We start from the raw sequence: 14,231 nt of genomic DNA, 5'->3' as shown, positions 1-14,231 counted from the left end.
TATTTTATCAATTTACTCATTTGCAATTCCACAATGGAAACAAAAATCACATTGTAGAGGTTAAAATCATTAATATAGCCAGAGCTGCCATCCTGTAGCAGCCTGATGTTTGTTTTCTGTGGTTGTAGCCTGGAAGACCAATGTCTTTTTGTGTGTTTTTGAGATAAGACAGCCAGTTCTGAATTTTTCTGAATTCTGTGAAGATGGAGGTCTTTGGTATAGACCTGATACTCTATTGACCGCATAAAGTATCATACATACACACACTTTAAAACAGATTTTATTTGAAATACTGAAGAATTCATATTCAGTGACTTTACAAACTATGGAGAATGCTATGCACATTTCACAAGTAGGTGCTAATTGAAATGATGTCATGAAATGAATAGGTTATTGTCTTGGAAGAGTCAGGTTGTCTGTGTTGGACCTTTTTGCAAGGCCTTCGAACTCTGTGCAAAGTGCTCACTCAGAGGTCATTGAGAGGTTTGTTTACCTAAAACAACAGATGGGAGCAGACGACTGACTCCTATTTTTTGCTGGAGAAGGAGGGGATTTTGCAAGTGAGAGAGAGAAGGACATGTGCTGGCAGTTGGAATCCCAGAGAGAGAGGGAGAGACTGAACAGTATCAGCCAGGAGAAGCTCCAGGATGGCTGGAAGTGCTATCTGTCTGATGTTTCTCTTGGAATAAGGGGAACAGAAAGGAACTCTGTGATAGCCTGAAAGAAAGAGGTTATCATCTGGAGAACTCTGATGGGGCATGTTTCATCATCAAGACATTGAGGTGACTAATAGTGGTACCTCAGTTGTGGAAATCCTGGAACAACAGATCTCTCTCTCTGCAAACCTACAAGAACCTTCCTGAGTGGTAAACATTTACCTTTCGAGCTCCAAAGCCTGCTGAACTTTATACATGTTAAATTCTGTGCACTGTATAAGAATTGCCTGTAACCAGTGAACTTGGAAGAATGAGAAGTGAGACTGAACTGTGAACAAAAGAACTTTTCTTAAATTTACACACACATTACATACATGTGCACTTAGAATTAGAAGGGGGTTAAGTTGGGTAGTTAAATTAATAATGATAAGTTAAAGTTTGATTCTGTTTTCATTTTTAAAGATAATTAAAAACATTTGTCATGATAAATATCTATTGCTGCTGGGCTTTTGGGTCCTTTGGGCTCATAACAAATATATTAAGCATCTGTAAAGCATCATGTTAATCATGTATCAAAGTTGATAAGTAATAACCCAAATAAGGTCATAAAAACTCTATATGACTTTGTCATTGATCTTCTATGAAAAACGGGTCATAAACAAGGAAAATCCAGGATCTCCAAGCCACTATAAAGGAAGACAGTTGCTACATCTTAGTCAATAGAAAAGTTGTTATTGACTCGTTATTCAATGGAAGCAAGACTTGTAAATCAAAGAAAATTTGGATTATTGACTTGATATTCAATAGAAGGATGGATTGTAAAATAATAGAAAATTAAAAATTGAACTTGGAAGAAGACTGGATCGATTTGGCTCTGTTAGAGCAGCTCTGAAGAAGAAACACAACAATCCAAACCATTGTTGAAGCAGTAAGCTTTCTGTTTTTTTTAGAGATTAGAACATGGTTTGGGGAATTGGAGCCGCTTGTCCCATGGACTGTTTTGGAAAATTTATTGTGCAAGTTTGATATCTGAGTTGGACAAATGACTCAATGAAAAAAAACAGCAGCTGCAGCTGCTAAGAAACTATGTGTTGAGAACATGACAGTAACAGAGCTTGTAATAGGATTGCTAAAGCGGCAAAGGGACAAAGGGATACAAAAAGACTCTTCAAGCAAAATTGATGGAGGACATAGATAAAGAAAACAGAAAACACTCCCAGAATTACTGCAAAAACCATAAATAGAATTGAATACCAAATTCTCAATAGTGACGGAAGCTATGCCACAGATGGAGGTGCGAAGGATGAAAAATCTAAAATGGAGACAATGTCAGAGATTGAATCATCAGCTGATGTACAGGACATAATAAAATCACACAATAATGCGTCAGATATTTGCTGCAGGAGGAAATCTAAAGCAAGCTCCAGAGTTTCAAGTGTTGAATCTACATGTTTAAAGATTCAAACAGATGCAACAGCTTTTAATGTGAAAAGGAAAATGCTTCAGCTTGAATTGAACTTAGAATATAAGGAGGAACAGATAAGACGGACATGGCTGCTGCAAGAGGAGCAGCTAAAAATGGGGGAAATAGAACTAAAAAAAAAGAAGAAACATGAACTGGACAAAGAAATTGTTGCTAATGAGGCAAGGTCACGGGTAATGGAAAGTTCAATGGTATCTGGTGCTCTAAGTAAATTATTGAAAACATAAAGTTTTGAAGAATAACTCCAAGAAAGAAAACTATTAAATACCAAAGCTAACAGCCAGGGCTAGTCTTGAAACAGATAGGTTTAAGGTATAAAATAGAACCAGTGCTAGAACAACAAGAAGCACTTGGCTAAGGACTAAGCAGATTAAGACGGTGCAGAGCCAGTGCTGCAGCCATCACATGGGCTTGGTCCTGAAATAGACAGATCTAGGCACAGGGCTGAGCCAGAGACAGAACCACAAGAAGCGTTTGGTCAAAGACTAAGCAGATTAAGACTTGGAGCAGAGCCAGTGCTACAGTCACAATTCAGGCTTGGACTTGAACCAGGCTGAGCCATTGCTGCAGATGCAAGATGAGCAAGATCCTGAATTAACAAGATGGATCCAAGGAGCCAGAGCTCAAACCCCAATGATAGCTACATTGGACAAAGATAGGAATCAAATGCCATCTCTTATAGGGTGATACCAGGCATCCCGGATAGAAGCAGAAATCCAGGTGGACAAAGTAACATAAACCTAAGCATGACAAGACAGGATGAAATGGCTCCATTGTTAATTCAGTTACAGACACGCTCTTCTCTTGCAAGATAAAAATTCTAATCTTTGATGGTGACCCACTTCAATTTCATGGGTTTATGAAAAGTTTTGAATGCGGCATTGAAATTAAAAGTCACAACTTGGAGGATTGTTTAGAGTATTTGCTTCAGTTCACGTGTGGATAACCAAGGGAACTTGTAAAGAGTTGTAACCATATAACTCCGAATCAAGGATTCACAAGGTCTAAAAGGTTATTAGAGACAAGCACAGAATTTCTAGAGCTTATATAAAAAAGGCTCTTTCATGATCATCAATAAGACCAGAGGTCATGAATGGTTTACAAGCTTATGCTCTTTCTAAGAGGATGTTGCAACATCATGACAGAGATTGGCCATTTTGGAGAGCTTGACATATATCAGAATATGGTAAACATTGTAGATAAATTACCTAACCGGATGAGTGAATTATGGAGAAGACAAGTTGTTGAATATCAAATAAAATATAAGGTGGCAGCTACATTAAAGGATTTGGTGGATTTCACTGAAGGGTAAGTGGATGTTGTTACAGATCTAGTGTATGGAATTAAGGATACTCAAACAATGAGGAAAGAAATTCAAAAGTCCAAATTTTATCCTCAACCAAATTGGAAGAAAGGCACATTTGCCACCTCCCGGGACAGTGGTAGATAAAGAAATTCAGGAAAATGAAATTTTGCCTGTTGAGAAAAAAAATGTTTGTTATCTAATGATAAACAGGACTTGGAAAAATGCGCACAGATGCAAAAGAAGAGCCATGGTGAGAGAATTGCTTTCTTGAAAGAAAATGGAGTGTATTTTGGCTGTCTGTGTAAAAGGACATATCAGCAAAGACTGTAAGAAGTAACTCTGCTGCAATATATATATAAATGAAGGCATCCCAAAATGCTACACATCTTCAAGGAAAAGAAGGATACAGAAAAGGAACAAACATCGATAAAAGAAACAGATGAAAACAGTGCTGAAGCTTAAGTATCGACAAGTGGGCTTACTGGGCCCAGTGCAGCTAACTTCAGTATCAGCCCAATGCAGCTAACTTCAGTATTGACGTGGGCTTACTGGGCCCAGTGCAGCTAACTTCAGTATCGTCAAATGGGCTTACTGGGTCCAGTGCAGCTAACTTCAGTATCGACAAGTGGGCTTACTGGGCCCAGTGCAGCTAACTTCAGTATCGACAAGTGGGCTTACTGGGCCCAATGCAGCTAACTTCAGTATCAGCCCAATGCAGCTAACTTCAGTATTGACGTGGGCTTACTGGGTCCAGTGCAGCTAACTTCAGTATTGACAAGTGGGCTTACTGGGCCCAGTGCAGCTAACTTCAGTATCGTCAAATGGGCTTACTGGGTCCAGTGCAGCTAACTTCAGTATCGACAAGTGGGCTTACTGGGCCCAGTGCAGCTAACTTCAGTATCGACAAGTGGGCTTACTGGGCCCAATGCAGCTAACTTCAGTATCAGCCCAATGCAGCTAACTTCAGTATTGACGTGGGCTTACTGGGTCCAGTGCAGCTAACTTCAGTATTGACAAGTGGGCTTACTGGACCCAGTGCAGCTAACTTCAGTATTGACAAGTGGGCTTACTGGACCCAGTGCAGATAACTTCAAACTATCAACAGTACCTGTACAAGTTAAACCCAAGGATGGGAATCCAACCATATATAAATGCATTTCTAGACCAAGGAAGCACTGCATCATTTTGCACTGTGGGGCTTATGAAAGAGCTTAATCTTGAAGGAAAAGAGACAAAGATTAATTGAAAACCATGGGACAAAGAAAGGTCGTTGAAACTAACATGGTTTCAGGATTAGAGGTTGCTGGAAAATACAGTGATTCTTTTTATGATCTTCCAGGCATATATAAACATAAGACTATGCCTGTGCATAAAGATAACATCCCATGTCAAAGTGATGTGGATCAATGGAAATGTCTGAGAAAGGTTTATATACAGGAGCTCGTAACTCTGAGATAGAAATGCTAATTGGTTTGAATGTACTGTGACGGGCCCAGAGTACCCCAAAACCCAGCAGCAATAGGAATTCGTTAAGACAAATGGTTACTTAAACAAAAGTTGCTTTTAATTATCTTTAAACATGAAAACAGGATACTTGAAAGGTAAATGGTTACTGCTCAGGACGGTCTTTGTTGGTTTTCAGAGAGAGATTTGTTGCTTGTTGGACACAAACAGTTCCTTCTGATCAGCTATTTCAGTGTCTTGCCGAAGAAACTTGCCACATCAGGGTTTTTCAGATGATAACCTCTTTCTTTCAGGTCATCATAGAGTTCTTTTTCTGTTTCCATTATCTCAGGCGAAATGTTACACAGCCAGCCATCTCCTCTTGTGTGGACCACAAGGGCTTTGACCAGGTTGAACTCAGAACTCACAACCCGTCTTTAAAATTGGGTTTCAAACAAGCTTGCCAGCTTGTCATGTTCCAGTCCCAGCTGCTGAACTATAGAACTGAATTCTCTCTCTCTCTCTCTCTCTCAGAGAAAACCACAATACCCTCTTAGAACAGCAAACTGCATTCAGACTGCGGCACTGGACCCAATCCTTTGCAAAAAAATAATCCATTACTTCACAGCATGTCCAATTAACACCTAATTGTGAAGCCCTTCAGCAAAGCAGTTTCCGTTGTCCTTTCAAAGGCACTGGGAGCCTGGACTGTATGGCTTCAGCAAAACTCTGGCATTTTAAATGAGATCTGTGTTGTGAAGTGTTTGTGTTTGTTATGACCTACACTGAAAAGAAACCCCACAATTTATCTTCCAAAAACATTCTATACATAATATAAAATATAACATAATCTGTCACAGTGGCTCTGGAACCAATGGAAGTAATCCCTCATAAGGGAAATGGACCTTACGCTATTAAAACTATGCTTGGATAGACAATCAAAGGTCCATTAGAAAGAAAGAGTAATATTGCTCAGAAGCAGTCAACAAAAAATGTTAATACAATATCTGCTGTGAAACCCAAAGACCTTCAGAAGAATACAAAAAGTTCTTAGAAAATCTTAATGATGAAAATAAATCAAGTTCAGGAATGAAACAAATATCCAGAAATAAATCTGACAATATGGTGCAACTAAATTCATAGTACATAGTTGAAAAAGAAAACAGTGACCAAAAGGATTTTAACTTTACACTTGGAAACAAAACAAAAATCTGATGATTCTTCAGTTGTGAAAGTAATCAAAAGAGAAGCTCAGAGAGCAGTTGACAAGAATTAAGAATTAAGTGCAAATAGAATTCATAAAACCAAGAGGAAGAAACGAGTAACTGCTAAAGAAAGGGTTTCAGCATTTATCAAGAGGGTTAGAGGAGGCGATTCATTTCTTGAAAGAGAACAAGTCACTGTTTAATGTCACCAGAAAACTGATTATGGAAAACAATGAAGAGGGTACCTAGTTGAGATACAAAAGGAAAGAAACATTACAGTCTTGAAGACTCTGTTGATAAATACAGAGAGAGAATCTGATTTTAAAAAAAATTAATCATCAAGAAATGAGACTGAACTGAAGGTTGCAAAATTGAATCTGGAATTACAAGGAAAATATAATAAAAGCAAGAATGGCTGTTGATGAGCTTGAGGAACCAATATTATTTGAGTCCTATCCTTTCTATAATCGACCATGGAAGAAAAAGAGAAGGAAAACTCATGACCTCAAGAAAATTGAAACTAATTTTCTAAACAGAACAATTTCTAAAATCTGACTTTTACAAGAAGCAGAAAGCTTTGATAATTGACTGCCACTTTCTTTTGAATATTTACCCTATGTATTATTATATTTGATTTTCTTTGTAGTGGTAATTATTATTTGTAGATATAATAATTAGGGGTCAATATTGTAGGGGTTAAAATCACTTGTATAGCCAGGGCTGCCAGTCTGCAGCAGCCCAAAGTTTGTTTTGCATTCCTTTGAATGTGGTTGCAGCCTGGGAGACCACATTATTTTTCTGTGTGTTATTGAGATAAAATAGCCATTTCTGAATTCTGTGACGATGGAAGTCATTGGTATAGACATGAAACTCTATTGACCACATCAAGTAACATGTCAAGTAATGCATTAAGTATCTATTAAGCATCATGTTAATCGTGTATCAAAGTTGATAAGTAATAACCCAATATGGTCAAATAGACCATGAAAATCTCTATATGACTGTCATGAATCTTTTATGAAAAACAAGTCCTAAATGAGGAAAATCCAGGATCCCCAGGTGACTATATAGGAAGATAGTCACTACACACATTACTGATATCTACACATCAATATCATTGCTCAGTATCTTACAAACAGGAAAAACCATCTAGAAGGGGGTTAAATTTATATCTATGTTAAACCAGATGAAGAGTGGCAAATCCTATCCCTGATAAGCATTAGTGAAAAAATTGGAGCATCACATGACACAACTGCTTTCATGGACATTTTGCACTTTCATATTCCTTGCTTGCCATGATGGGATTTAAACTCGCAATCTCAAATCAAAGTACCTTTAGTATCTTCCTTGGATTAAAATCAATGTATAAGAGTGAAATTTTGTTTAAATGACAGAAGTATGCAATTTAAGAGTCAACCAACATTGAAAAAAGCTACATTTATCAAGCACATTCAATAATTATGATGATGAGATTTTGTCATACACATTGTACATATCCATCAAAATTCTTATTTGCTGTAGCCGAACAGGTACTTGTAAAGAAAAACTATGCTGGTAACTAATTGATTTAAGAAACAACAAATAGATAAATAAATAGACTGATTGGAGGAAGAAGCTGAGTATCAATAAAAAGGAGAGGGACTGTGTAGTGGAGCAGTGATCGAGGGAGCTGTCATCGTCAGAGTGGTAAGTGTTATGAGCCCAGAAGATCCCAAAACCCAGCAGCAAAGGATATTCAAGAAGACAAATGGTTACTTAAACAAAAGTTGCTTTTAATTATCTTTAAACATGAAAACAGAATCACACTTTAACTTATTACTACAGACTTAACTAACCTAATTTAATCCCTCTTAATTCTAAGCGTATGTGTATGTAATGTATGTGTAAGTTCATAAAAGTTCTTTGATTCGCAGTCCAATCTCACTTTTTATTCCTCCAAGTTCACTGGAGGAATAAATTCTTATACTGTGCACAGAATTTAACATTTATAAAGTTCACCAGGCTTTGGTGCTTGAAAGGTAAATGGTTATCACTCTGGAAAGTTCTTGTCAGTTTTTGGAAAGAGATTTGTTGTTCACTGGACACCCACAACTGATTCCTCTTTAATCAGCCACTTCAGTGTCTTGCCGAAGAAATTGCCCCCTCAGGGTTCTCCAGATGATAACCTCTTTCTTTCAGGTCACCACACAGTTCCTTTTTGTTTCTCTTATTTCAAGTGAAACATAAGACAGCCAATCCTCTCCTCTTGTATGAACCACAAGACCTTTGACCAGGCTGAACCAAATACTCATAACTGGTCTTCCAAATGGGTTTTCCACAAGCTTACCAGCTTGTCCTGTTTCAGTCCCAGCTGCAGCTGCTGACTGTAAAACTGAGAACTGGTGTGACACACACACAGAGAAAACCTATTTACTCTCTCTGCTTGCAAAACCACATGACCCTCTGAGAACAGTAAGTTCCACTCCAGACAGTCTGCAGTTCTGACAAGTTCTTTCATCTGTTTCCTTTTTGTAAACGACAATCCATTAGTGAAGTCTCTTGGGCACTCTCCAAAGCTTTTGCAAATACTCTGGGACTGACATGTCTAGCATGAACAGAGCTCCAGTATTTTAAATAAGATCTGTTTTAAAATGTTTGTATGTAACTTACACTAAAAAACCTGCCCCAATTTATCTCACAAAAACATATCTGTATACAATAAAAACCACATAATCTGTCACAAGCCTAATACGCTCCTGCAGTGGTAAAAAGGCATAGAAATTTGCCTAAAATGCTGGAGGAACTGAGGCGGTCTCACAGCATCCATTGGAGGTAAAGATATCTAACCAACGTTTTAGGCCTGAGGTTTTCTTCAAGATATAAGCAAAAAGTAGGCAGGCACCTTAATTAGAGACTAGAGAGAAATGGGGAAGAATGGGAAACCAGAGAAGTTGATATAAATGTCATCAAGTTGGAGGGTGCAGAGATGGAAGACAAAGCATAGTTCCTCCAATTTGCAGATGATCTCTGTCTGGCAGTGCATGAGACAATTGATAGACATGTCAGCAAAAGGAATTTAGCGGGGAATTGAAATGGGTGGCCATTGGGAGATCTACATTATTGCAGCAGACAGAGCCAAAGTGCTCAATGAAGTGATCTCTCAGTCTGTCCAATGTAGAGGAGACCTCAATGGGAGCACCGGATGCAGTAGATGACCCCTGGAAATTCACAAGTGAAATGTTGCTTCACCTGGAAGTTTGGGGGCCAAAATAGTGATGAGGGTGCAAGTTGAGCATCTCCTGTAGGCACAGGGATAGGTGCCAAGGGAACAATTAGTGGGGAGGGAGAAGTGGACAAGGGAGTCATAGAGGGAGCAGTTGCGATGGAAAGTGGAGACGGGAGGAAAAGGGGGGAGATGAGAATGTTTCTGTTGGAGGGATCACATAGTAGGAGGATATGTTGGACACAGAGGCTGATGGGATGGTAGATGTGGATAAGGGGAATCCTGACGTTGTGTGTGGGGGGGGGTGGGAAAGTGGGCCAGGATAGATGCGTGGGTAATGGAGGATGGACAGGTGAGGGAAAAGTTGGTGGTGATAGATGTTTGAAGAAGGAGGAAATTTCAAATGATCTGGCACGGAAGACCTCATCTTAGGAGCAGATGTGACGGAAACAAAAGAATGGAATCCTTACAGGGGATAGGGTGTGGAGGCATAGTCGAGGTAGCTGTGGGAGTTGGTGGATTTATAGAAGAGAAAGGAGTTTTACTTTCTGCTTATCTGATCACCATGAGGCAGATTGCCTGTCATCCCCAAATAAATATACTAGAGTTCACAATAATAGGCAATGGTATCTTCACAACTCTGGACAGTCAACATTGATCACACAGGTTTGCTGTTTATAGACAATGTTAAGTATTATATGACATACTACAATTATGAAGTACCTTAAGAACAAGAGCTACAAGTGGCGTTATTTTTAGGAACAGGAAAATCCACAATATCTGACAAGGTGATTTGCTTTGGGTCTCTGTTGACATTGGGAAAGAAGTTTTTATGCCTTGCAAAACAAATTTCAACAAATCCAATTTTCCAAGCATCTACTTTGAGTATTGCTTGTGACAATTAAAGGGAGCTTGGACCAAAATAAATAAAACCTGTCCCTCACATCAAGAACCAGAAAAGCATCGATGTCATTTGGACAAAAATATCTTAAGAAAGGCTGTTCCAAATGTGTGGAACTTTAAAAACTTTTTTTTTAAAGTCAGCATTGACGCTTGAAGATATTTTCCACCAGATCTCACTGAAGTGAATTGAGATAATAAGGGGAAGAATTACAGATGTATATCAGAGCTTTTAAAGCAATGTGCAATGCCATCGTGTACACTGGGGAGTAGGTTAAGAATGTTGAAAATTACTTCATTTTTAGCTGTCTTATTCCAGAATTAGATTTCAAGTTACATTTCATAAATGAAAGGGAGATATGCTAAACAGATGTACAAAAGACAATAAGATATAGGAGTAGAAGTATGCCATTTGGCCCATTTAGTCTACTCTACCATTCCATAATTAGCTGATACATTCGGACACTCAGCTCCATCCTCCTGCCTTCTCTCCATAACCTTTGATACTCTGACTATTCAGATACCCATCAATCTCCGCCTTAAATACACCCTACATCTTGGTCTCCACCACTGAAAATTCCAGATGTTCACCACTCTCCGGCCAAAGATATCTGTTTTAAATCTGTTTCAATCCTGCTATTGTGTCTTCTTGGCCAAGACACCTCTACCATAGGAAATAACTTTGCCACATTGACACTCTTCAGCCCTTTAAATATCCAAAATCCTTCTATGAGGTCCCCTTTCATTCTTCTGAACTCCAAGAAGTGCAGTCCAAGAGGCATCAAACATTCTTCATATCCTAATCCCTCCATTCCAAAAACCATTCTTGTAAATCTTCTCTGTACAACTTCCAATGCTAGCAAATGCTTTCTTAAATAAGGGGACCAAAATTGTACCCTGTACTCCATGTGAGGCTTCACCAGTGCCATATAAAGCCTCATCATCACATCCTTTCTCTTGTATCCTATTCTTCTAGATATGAATGCCAACAATGCATTCACCTTCTTCACTACTGACTCAACCTGGAGATTAACTTTTAAGGTATCCTGCATGAGGACTCCAAGAGCCTTTGCAGCTCTGAATTTTGAATTTCCTCCTATCCAAATAATAATTTGCCCTTCAATTTCTTCCATCAAAGTGCATGGCCAAATATTTTCCAACATTCGATTTAATTTGCCACTTTTTTGCCCATTCTCCTAATTTATCTGTCTCTCTGCAGCCTTTCCATTTCCTCCTTATTACCTGCCCCTCCACCTATCTATAAGCTTTTTTCACACTGGTTAACCAGTAAATTGGCTGTTTAACGAACCAGTTAAAGAAGCCGTTTTTGCCATTCACACTGGACCACTATTAACCAGTTCTCTGCGTGCTTTCATGCCACCACCAGGCATCCCTGGGGAGATGGGTGGCTATCCTCCCCCAGAGACTTCCTGAGTGACACATCAAACAATGGCAGATCTGCCCTCCCAGAATTTTGTGTGGCAGAGAAACCCCTCCATGAGTGCTCCATGCATACAGCCCTTTTATTCTTGCAAGGCACACTGGGACCCAGGGGCTTTGAAGGAAAAGGTGGTTAGCTCCTTGCCTAGCCACACACTCTCTCTCTCTCTCTCTCACTCTATGTCTCAGTGTCTCTCTGCCTGTCTATCTGTCTCTCTCTTCCCTCTCTCTCACAGATATATCTATCTATCCATCTTAGATTGTTCTATGTACCCACTTCAATGCGTGTGTGTTTTTCATTCCCGCTGCAACTTTCCAAATATCGCTAAATTAAATGCCTATGTGTTTTATTTCCACTATCACTTTCCCACGGTCTATAAATTGTGTGCATGCTTTATTAAATTATGCATGTATTTTCCCACACTCTTAATCCTCTATACTTTATTCCTGCTACAATTTTCTGCTACCGGAGTAGGTTTAGGTTTATATACCATAGGATGGCACAGCTACATGGGCTGAAGGGTTCATACTGTGCTGTTCATAATGCTTAATTATGTTTTAATTAGGCTTGATTAATTTTGTTTAAATACAAGATAATACATTGATCAGGATTTAGTGAATTGAGTACCAAGTTTATACCTTCTTTTCAATCTTTTCTTTGATTCATATTCCTATACACACGCAAGTTCGTCATCAACTTAACAATTTGTCCTAGGATACCCCGTGTCCCTTTCACATTGGGCTAAATGGCACGCAAGTGACAAGTTGCCTCGGGAATGATACACCTACCTAGGTGGTGGTCCATCCCTGGGGTAAGAGCCATATGCTTGGTCTTTACCTGTTGTGCGTATCGGCTGCATTGTGACAGATTATGTTGTGTTTGTATTTTATATAGATATGATTTTAGGAGATAAATTGGGACAAGTTTTTTTAGTGTAGGTCACAAACAAGCACTTTAAAACAGATCTTATTTAAAATACTGAAGCTCTGCTCATGCTAGACAGTCCGCACCAAAAATCTTTGCAAAATCTTTGGAGAGTGCCCAAGAGACTTCACTAATGGATTGTTGTTTACAAAAAGGCAACAGATAAATAACCTGGAGCCGCAGGCTGTTCTATGAGGGTCATGTGGTTTTGCAAGAAGAGTGAGTAAAACAGGTTTTTTCTCTCTGTGAGAGAGAGAGAGAGAGAGAGAGAGAGAGAGAGAGAGAGAGAGAGAGAGAGAGAGAGAGAGAGAGAGAGAGAGAGAGAGAGTTCAGTTCTCTAGTTTTACAGTCAACAGCAGCAACTGGGACTCGAACAGGATAAGTTGACAAGCTTGTGAAAAAACCACATTTGGAAGATGGGTTGTGAGTGCTTAGTTCAGCCTGGTCAAAGCCCTTGTGGTTCATGCAAGAGAAGAGGAGAGGCTGCCTAATGTTTCACTTGAAATAAAAAGGAACTGTGTGGTGACCTGAAAGAAAGAGGTTATCATCTGGAGAACCCTGAGGGGGCACGTTTCTTTGGTAAGACACTGAAGCAGCTGATTAAAAGGAATCAGTTGTGGGTGTCCAATGAACAACAAATCTCTCTCTGAAAACTGACAAGAAACTTCCTGAGCAGCAACCATTTACCTTTCAAGCACCAAAGCCTGGTGAACTTTTAAATGTTAAATTCTGTGCCCAGAATAAGAATTGCCTCTAACCAGTAAACTTGGAGAAATGAGAAGTGAGATTGGACTGTGAATCAAAAAACTTTTCTGAACTTACATACACATTACACACACGAGAGCTTAGAATTAGAAGGGGCTTAAGTTAGGTCAGTTAAGTTAATAGTAACAAGTGTGATTCTATTTTCATGTTTGAAGATAATTAATAACAACTTTTGTTGAAGTAACCATTTGTCTTGGTGAATATCTATTGCTGCTGGGGATCTTTGGTCCTGTAACATTTTATGGAGGTTCATCTGGGATCCGTAGGCCTCCTCCCATTGGCGCATGCGCAAGGACCGGGACTATTTACAGGCCTGGAGCGTGGCCCTGGCGGTGGAAGTGTCAGCCAGGGCCAGTGTGTCCGCCAGTATGCATATGCCATGGACCGTGATGGCACATGCACGCTTAGCTCGGCCCCAGCAGCGCAACAGTTGGAGCCAGGGCCAACTAATATCACAAAGGAGAATCTGCAAGAGTTATGTGCATGCTTAAAATGAGGTTCAACAGCCAGCATTTGCAGTTGGAAACCAAAAGGAGGGTGTTAGGGGTTGATCATTTCTGTTGACAACTTTCAGAATCGTTAAGAATCATTTGAACATCATTTAGGCCTCATTAACTTTTATATGAATGTTTTGTTAAGAATCTACTCCATAGAATATCAGAAAAGAAGATTACAATTTTTGTGTGTTAACAATGAAGGATTTAAATGAAACTGAACTTAGACTGGAAATGATTGAAAACGTGTCACAGACAAACCCCTAACTTAGCCTCTAAGCCACTATATAAGCACCAGGAAGGAAGTTGCTACACCAGGGGTGATCTGTTGCCTGCGTGCTGATTCGCATGCATTCATACTGGCATGTTAACCAGTAGAATGGCAGATAATTACTGAGATAAAGTGCCAGTG

At 39.3% G+C, this 14,231-nt stretch overlaps 1 protein-coding gene across 5 annotated transcripts in view; it reads right to left on the bottom strand.

Annotated features, from left to right (window-relative positions):
- The window catches only part of pde4dip (phosphodiesterase 4D interacting protein), a 564,002-nt gene that overhangs the window by 480,240 nt on the left and 69,531 nt on the right, over positions 1-14,231 (bottom strand). The gene's annotated exons all lie outside the window — the stretch shown is intronic.

This window comes from Narcine bancroftii, chromosome 5 (genome assembly GCF_036971445.1).
Source record: "Narcine bancroftii isolate sNarBan1 chromosome 5, sNarBan1.hap1, whole genome shotgun sequence".
NCBI classification, from domain to species: domain Eukaryota; kingdom Metazoa; phylum Chordata; class Chondrichthyes; order Torpediniformes; family Narcinidae; genus Narcine; species Narcine bancroftii.
The sequence above is the reverse complement of the archived record's forward strand: the minus strand, read 5'-3'. Positions and strand labels throughout refer to the sequence as shown.